Below are 11,485 nucleotides of genomic sequence, written 5' to 3'. Positions count from 1 at the left end.
TTTTTGCTCATCAAAACCCCAGTCCCGGCTAAACTCTGGATCACCCCTCACCCGGGAAAATCCCAACCTCGGACTGGGCCATGAATAACAAAACCAAAAGGAGCTTCATTTGCTGCTGTGGGGAACGTTCGGGGCTGTGGTGCAGATAACGCGGAACTAAACTAATTAACAATCCTTCTTCCCCCTTCTCCTTAAAACAACAAAAGCCGTCCCGAAGTCAATTAGTCACCGGGCTTTTGACATTCTAATTAGGCCGCACTAATGGATCGCCCAGGGGCGCGATGGGAGCCGGGAGAGGAGAATCCCCTCGCCTTTCCCGCAGCTCATCGCGCTTGTCTGGGAAGCAAAGGATGCTGCGCAGTCAAACACAGCATTCCGCATCCCTCATCCCGCAGGGATGGGCTGGAGAAGGGCTGGATGCCGGAGGAGGGAAACGATCCCGCTGCACACCGGGAGCTCCTTTCCCTTCCCTTTGGAGGAGATTTTCCAGAGGGGTGGGGACGCCACGTTCCTGGGAATATTCAAGGCCGGTTTGGATGGCGTTGGAGCAAACTGATCTCGTTGAAGGTGTCCCTGCTCGCTGACCAGGTGACCTTTACAGGTCCCTTCCAGTCCAAACCATTCCATCATTTTATGGGCTTACATACGCCCGCTCCTTCTTTGCCACCAAGTCCCAAGTTCCTTTAGATTTTCTGGCAAAACAAGTCATAAAAAGTTGTCCCACCAAGTCCCAAATCCCTTTAGATTTCCAGGCAAAATAATTTATAGCATTTGTCCCCAAAATCCCAAGTTCCTTTAGATTTTCAGATAAGACGATTTATAAACGTCCCACCCAGCCCCAAGTTCCTTTGGGTCTTCAGGTAAAGCAATCCATAAATTATGTCCTTTGGGCATGGGAAAACATCCTTGTTTCACTTTTTCCTGAAGCCTGAGGCTCCCCAGGGCAGAGGGAAGCAATTTCCTCTGGGAAAAGGCATTTTCCCTCTGGGGCAGCAATTTCCTCCCGCAGGTCGCTGCTGTCGTAACCCAGGGCCGGCAGAAACCCAATTAAAGGTGGCTGGCAGTGAACGCCTGGGCCTGGAGCTCGCTCACATCTCTCAGCAGCAGCTGGCAACGCTCCCACCCTGGAAACGGGCACGGAGCACACCAGGCACTGCTGGGATTTCTCTCCAGGCACCCTCGGGCCCTGGAAGCCCTCTGGGGCTGCAGGAATTCCCTTGGGAACGGCTCTGGAGTTCCTCTGCTCACTCCTCTGGGGTAATTCGGGGATCAGGCACTTCAAGGTGCTGCTGGATTTATGTTGTGCAAATTATTTCTCATTTTCTGTTTGACTCGGGGGGAAGCTCCACGGGAGCCGGGAACGTTCCCCCTGTAATTCCTGCAGGGAGGAGCTTCCCGAGGATCAGAGCTCTGGCCATAGATTGGAATGGCTTTAACTGCAGGCATAAAGCATAAATCTGGATTTCTTTATTTCTTGTTTAATCACCGCTTAGGGCAGGAGCTGTCCTGTGGGGCTTGCAGAGCTTGTGGTGTTCGGCTGCTCCCACCGCTCCGAACCGCACGGATCAGATGGGATCCCAATAAATGGGAGCAGCTCCCTGCCCTCAGGGGTTCCTGGGGGGGATCAGGGTGGTTTCCCCCTCTCCTGGCTGAAGGAAGTGAATCCCAAGAATTCAGAGCATCCTGAAAGGGCTGTGGGGATGGGCAGGAAGGAGGAATTCTTGCTCTGGAGACCAGGGGCTGTCCTGAGGCCGGCTGACGAGGGACACGGGGGTTTTCCAGCTGAACAATGAGGTGTCACTTCCCTGAGGACCCTCAGCCCCTCTGGTTCTCCATCCTGCGTGGTGGGACCTGTCCACGACCCCAACAGCAGCTCTTGGCAGGGCCTGGGGTGGCAGGGATGTCCCTGGGGTGGCAGGGGTGTCCCCAGGGTGGCAGGGATGTCCCCAGGGGTTATGGCAGAGACGTCCCGGGGGTTACAGCAGGGATGTCCCTGGGGTGGCAGGGATGCCCCAGGGTGGCAGAGATGTCCCGGGGGTTACAGTGGGGATGTCCCTGGGGTGGCAGGGGTGTCCCCAGGGTGGCAGGGATGTCCCGGGGGTTACAGCAGGGATGTCCCTGGGGTGGCAGGGATGTCCCCAGGGTGGCAGGGATGTCCCGGGGGTTACAGCAGGGATGTCCCTGGGGTGGCAGGGGTGTCCCCAGGGTGGCAGGGATGTCCCAGGGGTTACAGCAGGGATGTCCCTGGGGTGGCAGGGATGTCCCGGGGGTTACAGCAGGGATGTCCCTGGGGTGGCAGGGATGTCCCTGGGGTGGCAGGGATGTCCCCAGGGTGGCAGGGATGTCCCAGGGGTTACAGCAGGGATGTCCCTGGGGTGGCAGGGATGCCCCAGGGTGGCAGGGAAGTCCCCAGGGTGGCAGGGATGTCCCCAGGGTGGCAAGGATGTCCCTGGGGTCACAGCAGGGCTCAGGTGACACAGGGAGCTCCTGGCCCAGAGCTCTGGGGTATCCCAGTGGTCCCACCTGGATCCTGGGCCAGGGCTCCCTGGAATCTCCAGGATTCTGTGATTGGACCTTCCAGAGCAGCATAAAATTCATAATTCCCCAGGGGAAATCACTCCCTGCCCTTTCCTGCACCTCCAGCGCAATCCCCTGGATTTGGGATTTTATCACCGTGGCCATAAATCGGCCGCAGTGTCTCAGCAGCTAATTGGAAGAAAGTTAATTACTGATAGCGAGGTCTGCTTGGGGAAATACAGGATTAATTTCAGATCCATGTGGGGGAGATCTTGACAGCAGCAGGTGGAAGGGGATGATTTAAGGTGGATGGAAATTGGGGGAGGGAGGTGCAACGGTAAAAGTGGAAGTGGTTTTGGGGCTGGATCTGATGCCTTAGGTTTTAACTTTCCTATTTTCCAAACCCTGCACTGCCCAGTGAGTAACTCTGGAGTTTCTCGTGGCCTGTTCGCTTCTGCTCTCTGTGCTGGGCAGACAGAACAAAGCCTCTCCGGGCCTGCTCTCCAGGGACACCCAGACCGTCCTAGGCCCAAAAAGTATAAACCAAAGAGCCTCTAAAGGGGGGCAAGCTGAGGGGAATTACCTCATTAACTGAAGCTTTAATTGGAGAATTAACCCTGCTATGCAAATGAACCCAACCTATGAAAGTGGGAAGAACTCGTGCCCTGCTGTCCACCTTGGGGCCCATCTCGGCAGTGGCCTCTGGCCCCCAGGGGTACCTTTGAAGGCCTTTCAAACAAATCCCTGCCTTTATTCCCCTTCTCCTGTCCAGTCTCTGTTTTCAGGTGGCCTCTCAAGGCATCACAGCCTTTAGGGCAGAGGTGGGAAACCCTCAGCCCCACAGACCCTTTCCTCCTGGAAACACGGGAATGAAGTGAGGGAGCTCCCAGAGGGAAGGGACAGGGACAGGAACAGGAACAGGAACAGGGACAGGAACAGGGACAGGGACGGGGATGGGCCCTGGGGCTTGGAGGGCAGCTCTGCTCCCACCCTCACTGTGGGATCGTGTGGGGCACATTTTGTTACCAAACTCTTCTGTTTGTCTGTACCCCAGCCTGTTCTGGAAAGATCCATAAACTCATTTCTCATCAGGGATAAAAATTCTTTTGCCCTGGAACATTTTGCCCGATTCCTCTGGGCCCTGGCACAGGGCAGCTGGGGCTGCCCCTGGATCCCTGGGCCAGGCTGGACACTGGGGCTGGGAGCAGCCTGGGACAGCGGGAGGTGTCCCTGCCAGGGCAGAGGTGGCACTGGGTGGGATTTAGGTCCCTTCCCACCCAAACCAGGCTGGGGCAGCAGCAGATCCCCGAGCACAGCGAGCTGGGGGTGTGACAGGGACAGTGGCAGATCCAGGAGGGGAAAGCTGCAGGCCCGGGTGAGCCTGGCGGCTCTGGAGCAGCAATGACCGAAAGCCCAGCTGCGCTCGTCCTCTGCAGGGGAGGCTGTGAGGACATTCGGGACAGCAGCACAGCAGGGACGGGGGCAGCAGCTGCAGGGTCAGAGGAGCCCGCAGGACACCCGGCTCCAGGTGCCACCCATGGAACGAGAGCAGCCCTGAGGGACAGACACGGGAACAGGAGCCAGGCTGGCTCTGCTGATGGCGCTGGGATTTATCCAGGGGTGAGGGGGAATGGGAGCTGCAGGAGCTGAACTGGGAGCACTGGGAGCCGTCTGTTTCCCGGTGCTACCCCTGGGGTGGTCAGTGGGGGCTCACGCCACACAGCCCCTGGCACAGGGGTGTCCCTGGCACTGTGACCCTGCCCGGGCACCAGAGGAGCCCGGTGCTGTGCCAGGCTCTGCTCTTCGGGCTCATCCCACACCTCACCCCGCTGGATGGAGCCTGGCACGGACCCCGTGGGGTGACACAGCTTTGGGGGTGCCCTGGCCCGTGGCGGGACACACAAGGCCCCGAGACGAACCCTCTTTGGGGTGTCCTTGGGGTGGAGGGGAGGCGGAGCAGCAGCGGCGCTGGAATTCCGGCGCTGGGCTGCGGGAAGCCGGAGCGGCTGGAACCCCGGCTGCCCACGGCCGGGCTGCTCTGCGCTCGTCGCCGCGGTCACTAGATGTCCCCACGCGAATACAAATGACAGCGGGCGCCCCCCAAAGCCAGCCCGCCACCCCCGCGCCCGGCTCCTGTCCTTGTCACTGGCGGTAATTAACGAGAACACCAATTAGCCGCCTGTCATCGGCACCGCAGCGGCGAGCTTTGATGTGTTCAACCTCGGCAGCGAATAAAGCTGAATAAATAAAAAAAATTAATAAAAAAAACAAAACAAAAATAGCAGCTCCGCGGGGCGTGCGGGACCAGGAGGAGGCTGCGGGAGGCTGGAATCGCTCCTTGGATCCGGCCAGGGGCTCCCTGTTCATCCTCTGGGCACACCGGGCCCCTGGGAATCCTTCCCTGTGCTGCCTTCTCATCCCTGCCCCTGGATCTGGGGAATGGTGCTGGTTCCTCCCCGGAATGAGTCAAAATGGGCTGGATTGGAATGGGAATTGCAATGGGGGAATTGCAATGGGGGCATTGGAATGGGGGCATTGGGCACTGGAATGGGAGGTTTGGAGTCCCCATCCCTGGAGGTGTTTAAGGACGGCCCGGATGCGGCACTCGGTGCCACGGGCTGGGGCCAAGGGGCTGTCGGGTCTCAGGTGGGACTCGATGATCCCAAAGGCCTTTTCCAGCCTGGCTGATCCCATGAGCCTGGGATAACCACGGCTCCCGTGCCCCTGCCCGTGCCCGGTGCCCTCATTAACCCCGAGGTGATCCGGGCAGACCAGGCAGCTCCAGGTGAGGGGAAGGACAGCCCGGGAATGATGTGAATTCCCGAGGTTCAGGGGGCTGCACTGGAGGCAGGGACCGAGGATGGGCAGAGGGAGAGGCTGGGAGGGAGGGAGAGGAACTGAACTGCATGGACCGGGCACAGGTGAGGGCTGGTGGGGGACTCCCAGGGCTCAGGGGTCCAGCTTTGCCTGGATGGAGATTCCCAGGGCCCAGGTCCAGCAGTGGGATATCAACGTGAATTCCCAGGGCACCGAAGCCGCTGTATTTCCTTGAGGAGAGGCCAGGGGAGGTTGTGACTGGAGCTGATCCATCCTCAGGCTCTGCCCTCCCCATTCCTCTGCCGGGGCTGCTGCTCTCGTTTCTCCGGGCTGGGAGCTCAGTTTCCCTGGGCAGCAGCCTCGTGTTCGGGGGCAGAGGTGATCCCATGGTGGCCCTGCTCCCGCTCCCGCTCCCGTTTCCGCTCCCGCTCCCTCTCCCTCATCTCCCTCTCCCTCATCTCCCGCTATCTCTCCCGCTCCCTCTCCCTCTCCCGCTCCCTCTCCCTCTCCCTCTCCCTCTCCCATTCCCTCTCCCTCTCCCTCTCCCTCTCCCTCTCCTCTCTCTCTCCTCCCTCTCCTCCCCCCCCTCCCCCTCCCTCTCCCTCCCTCTCCCTCTCCTCTCCCTCTCCCTCCCTCCCTCTCCGCTCCCTCTCCCTCTCCGCTCCTCTCCCTTCTCTCTCTCCCTCTCCCTCTCCCTCTCCCTCCCTCTCCCTCTCCCGCTCCCTCTCCTCTCCGCTCCTCTCCTCTCCCTCTCCCTCTCCCTCTCCCTCTCTCCCGCTCCCGCTCCTGCTCCTGCCCTCCGTGGGGTTGCTGATCTTTGGGCCCAGGGTTAATCCCCTCTCCAGTGCCCGATTTTGTCACACCAGCCCCCGATGTCCCCGGGACATGTTTTGCTTCTCACTCCCCCCAACGAGAGCTCAGGGACCCAGGCTGATCCCATAAAATGCCCGGGAACTGCACGGCACCGTTTCCCTCGTCACAGGAGAACGGCCCGGAGCCATCAGAGGGCAAAGAACAAATCCAAGCTGCTGCGAGAGCGGCCCGGGGTCTGATCTGCTGCTGCCGACGGTTCTGGGAACACCCGAATCCTCCCGATCCTCCAGAAACCCCAGACACGAGCCCAGAGGTGCAGAGGAGAGCTTGAGCTCGGCATTCCTGTCCAAGCAGGGAATTGGGAAGTGGGATGGGATCCCCCCGGTCCTTCAGGCTCGGAGGAACAGATTGAGAAACGCGTTTGGAGAGTGGGAAGGGCCCCAGCCGTGCTGGCTGGGCTCGCTGGGGATTCCAGGCAGGCTGGGCAGGATTCCACTTGCCAATCGACGTCTGATTTCTTTCCTGGGAATGTGAGACCTTCATTCCGTGGCCGCGTCTGCTCCGACATCTCTGGAGACTGGAAAATGAAGCTGCGAGGCTCGGTTTGGGTTTGGGGTTTGTTCTTGGTTTTGGTTTTGGTTTTGGGGGTTTTTTGTGGTTGTTTGGTTTTGCCCAGAGCAGCAGCGGAAGGAGGAACCCACGGATCCAAGGAGAGCTCCTGGGCAGGGTGGGATGAGAGCCGGAGTCACCTCGGGGTCATCCCTGTGCTGGGATTACCGGGGTGAGGCTGGAGCTCAGCTCCAGCTCAGATCCCAGGGATCCTCTGCTCGATCCTGGCTGGAAACCTCCACACAAAAGGAGGACAAAGGCTGGGAAAGTAAATCCACCTCTCCTGCCTTCCATTCTCTGCCCACCTCAGGGGATCCCAGCGGGCTCATCCTGGGAGCTGCTCTCACCAGGAAAAATCCCTTGGGAAAGGCTGGGGCTGTGGAGCCGGAGCCTGGGGCTGTTCAAAGCCCAGCCTCTGCCCAGCGAGGAGTGTGGTATCCAAGGAAACACAATATCCAAGGAAATGTGGTACCCAAGGGATGGTGGCACCCAGGGGAACACGATATCCAAGGGAATGTGGTGCCCAAGGGATCGTGGTACCCACAGGATGCTCCCATCCAGCCCCTGGAGCTGGAATGACCCTGTCCCTTCACTCCTGGATGCCTTCATGGAGCATCCCAAGGCCTTCCTGGATCCCTGGAGCTCCCAAACTCGGAGCCAGCCCTGGTGTGCTGCAGGGCAGGACAAGGGGAACAGGCTCAGGCTGTGCCAGGGGAGCTCCAGGCTGGACATCAGCAGGAATTTCCTCATGGAAGGGTTACCCACGGCTGCCCAGGGCAGAGCTGGGGTCACATCCCTGCAAGTGCCCAAAGACGAGCGGATGTGGCACTTGGAGATTCGGCTCAGTGGGATCCAGTCAAAGGTTGCTGCTCTTGGAGGTCTTTTCTAACCGTAACCATCCTCTAATTCCGTGATTTCCCCAGCAGTCTGGGCATCCAGAGGCTCGGGATTGTTCCAGGGAAGAACAAACCAAACCGCTCCTAACAGAAACAACTGTTTGGTTTATTTTGGATTTGTGGCTTTTTTAAAGCTTCTCCACAGGTCCCATGGTGGGAGAGAACATTCACACCCTCATTTTCATTCTGCCCGAGATGGAAACCTTTTCCTGCAGTTGTTCCATCAAAGAAGAATCTGATTTTTTTCTTTTTTTTCCCCCACTCACCCTCCCTGAATCAAATAAAGAAAAAAGGTCATTGAAATGAAAGCTGGTTTAATGCATTCAATGAGACGCAGGGAAACAAAACCACACCGGAGCTGTTTCCTCAATGAAGGATTTGGATAAAAGAGCTCCCGATTAAAAATGTTTTGCCACTGTTTTGCTCTGAAAATATTTGAACTCGAGTACAAAAGAGACAAAAAAAAAAAAAAACCACAACAACCCCAAACCACTTTCCAGAAAGAACCATCAGAAAATAACTCGGCATTCAAATTCATGGAGCATGTTTTGGATGGGATTTGGGGCCTGGAGAAATGTTGTTTGCAGAAAAAATAAAGCTGGGTTTGCAGGCAGGGGGGGAGAAGGGCACAGACAGGGACATTAAAAATGCTTTTTGCTTAAAACAAAAACCGAAATTCAGAGATTTGGGTGAAAAGAAACAACCAGCACTGTTCAAGGTGTTGGAACAGCCAAGGGATTCCCTTGCCTTTGGTTTTCCAACGTTTCCTGTTCCTCACCCTTAAAAAGGTGCTGTAGGTTAACAAAATCTGCCCCTCACCGGGAACTCTCCCAGCCAGAGGTTTTCCTGCCTGGCTTCCTTGGGAAGCTCTGGGATGGGCTCTGGGGCTCTGCCTCCCACCGCTCCAGACCATCCACAGCTCCTCCAGGCCTCCTACAAAGATCAGCACCAGGAACGGGAATTTCCACTCAGGTAAGGTCTCCTGTGGCAGGACCTGGGAATTGCTGGTGGAATTGCTGATTTCCTTCCCTTCTCCTCATTCCATCCCCATTCTCCACATTCCATCCCCGTTCCAGCACAGCCCCAGGCAGCTCCATCCCCACCAGCTCCAGCTCTGCCTCCAACCCTGCTCTGCTCCAGGTCCTGAAATACTGGAGATGCCACCCCACGGCACCATCCCTTTCATGGGATCAGAGAATCCCAGGATCACTGAGGTTGGAAAAGCCCTCCAAGGTCATCGTGTCCAAGCTGTGCCCCATCCCCACCTTGTCCCCAGCCCAGAGCACTCAGTGCCACCTCCAGGAATTCCCTGGACACCTCCAGGGCTGGGCACTCCAAACCTCCCTGGGCAGCCCCTGCCAATCCCTGAGCACCCTTTCCATGGGGAAATTCCTGCTGCTGCCCACCCTGAGCCTCCCCTGGCCCAGCCTGAGGCCGTTCCTCTCCTCCTGTCCCTGTTCCCTGCCAGCAGAGCCCGACCCCCCCGGCTGCCCCCTCCTGTCAGGGACTTGTGCAGAGCCACAAGGGCCCCCCTGAGCCTCCTTTGCTCCAGGATAAAGGAGGATTGGAGGATGTTCCCTTTTAGCCAGGCCTTGGCAGGGGCTGCCCAGGGAGGTTTGGAGTCCCCATCCCTGGAGGTGTCCCAGGAATTCCTGGAGGTGGCACTGAGTGCTCTGGGCTGGGGACAAGGTGGGGAAGGGGCGCGGCTCGGACTCGGTGATTCCGGAGGTTTTTTCCAAACTCAGCGATCCTGGAATTCTCAAGGCTGCTGTCACCTTGGGGGAGCGATGAAAACCAGCCCACAGGAAGCTCTGAAGGAACGAAAATGCTCCATCCTTTTATTGGGAGCGTGAAATACAGCCCAGCCCCATCCCAGCTCCCACCCCAGCTCCATCTGAGCTCCAGAAGTTTCCTGGCAAAGCTTCAGTGGAACCGGTGTGACCCAGAATTCCCATTCATCCTCCCCGCGCGGGGCCGGGCCCACCCCGAGCGGCTGCTTCCCTTTTTTCCCTTTCACTCCTCTGGTTCATCCTTCTGGGAAGAAACCCAGGATGAAATCTCAGCCCCTTTGAGCGCGGGGCCGAGGGAAGGAGCCGCATTGAGGATCGCGAGTGCTGATGAGGAGGAAGCGCATCTGCAGAGGATCCTTCCCAAAGGGGCTTTGTCTGCGGGGTGTCGCCGGCCCATTTCCTCCCGTCGGAATTCTGCTGCTGGAAGCACTCCCGGGAGCGGCCCCGCTCCACATCTGCAGCAGCCCCCGAGCTCTCAATCCCGCCTTTCAAACGCCGGCAGTGAGGGAGGAGAGCGGGGGAGGGAAAATCGCGGCTCTTATGGATGAAATCCCCCCTCCCTTCCGCAGCCAGCGCCATCCCGCACCCCGGAGAGGCCGGGAAGCGCCGGGCAGCGCTCCCCGCGCTCCGCAGTCTGCTGGAGGAGCAGCCCCAGGGACCCAGGGTGGCAGTGCCGGGGCTCTGGCAGCTCCCGGAGGGCTCCGCCTGCAGGGATGGTCCATCCCCCATTCCAGAGGGTTCCCGCGGAGCTGCCGGGCTGTCCAGGCAGGACAAGGAGAGAGCAGCACGGAGCTGCCGGAGCATCAGCGATTCCGCAGCCGTGCCCGCTCCCGGCAAAGCGGAGCTGCCCGAGGGCACCGCGCAGCCCCGGGCGGAGCGGGCTGGAAAAGAGGAGCTGTCAGGAAGGACAAGGGAAGAGCAAATCAGCCAGGCAGGGCGAGGTCAGCGATCAAAGAGCTCCTAAGGCTGCCCGGCAGCGCCGGGAACGCAGCTCCAGCCGCCCGCCAGGGAATGGATGGAATCGGGATGTCCGTGCGGGAGTCACACGGACCCGCAGGTTTCCCATCCCCGGCGGGATCCTGGGAGCGGATCAGGGCCGCTCCCACCCTCCGGCTGTCACCTCAGCGCGGTACCGATGACAATGGGCTGATTGCACTCAGCGCCCCGTCAGCTCCTCATTAAGCGCCTGATTGAAGCCTGTCACTGATGACGTTTCCCTTAATTAAGACAGGATGACGGGAGCTGGATGCGGAGCGGGAGGCTCCGGATCCCTGCAGGGCTTGGGGGGGTCCGCAGGACCCTGCCCTGTCCCCTCTGTCCCGTCTGTCCCCTCTGATTCCGACTTTGCAGAGAGTGTTAATTAAGAGCTGTGTCCAAGATCCATCTGCTGAGGCTCCTTTCTTAATTAGCACAGCCTTGAGCAGTAAAACTGTCCCACACGCGGGGATCCACATCTTCCCCGCCCTCTCCCACCCCGGCTGCGGCCATAACGGGGGATGGAGGAGCCCGGGCTGGTTCGGCTCAACAGCAGCCAAATTTTGGGATTCTCCAGCCCTTCCTGCCTGTCTGTATGCGGGAGATTCCAGCGGTGCCCGTGACCCCGGAACGGTTGGGATGGCAGTGGGCACATGCTGGGCACGTAAACACGGGGGAAACCCTCCCCAGGCGGGCCCCCAAACCCCAAAGCAGCAGGAGAGAAGGAGAAATGCAGTCAGGCACAGAGGTGGGCTCGCGGGGCTGAAATCCGTGACCTCTGCACACTGCGTTGCCAGGGGACAGCACGGACCCCACAGGGAATCGGGGCACGAAATTTGGGTGTTCCAGCAGGGACTGGGGGAAAAACACGGAATTATGGTTGGAAAAGGCTCTCAGGGACAGGGTGGGATTTGGGGCTGTCTGTGCAGGGCCAGGGGTTGGATTGATGATCCCTGTGAGCCCCTTCCAGCCTGGAATATTCTCCTATCCCGTGATCTCTGCCCCACTGTGCAGGGCCAGGAGCTGGATTCCATGATCCCTTTTCCATCTCAGGATATTCCGATATCC

This window comes from Corvus cornix, chromosome 23 (genome assembly GCF_000738735.6).
Source record: "Corvus cornix cornix isolate S_Up_H32 chromosome 23, ASM73873v5, whole genome shotgun sequence".
NCBI classification, from domain to species: domain Eukaryota; kingdom Metazoa; phylum Chordata; class Aves; order Passeriformes; family Corvidae; genus Corvus; species Corvus cornix.
This window is presented reverse-complemented; position numbering follows the sequence as displayed.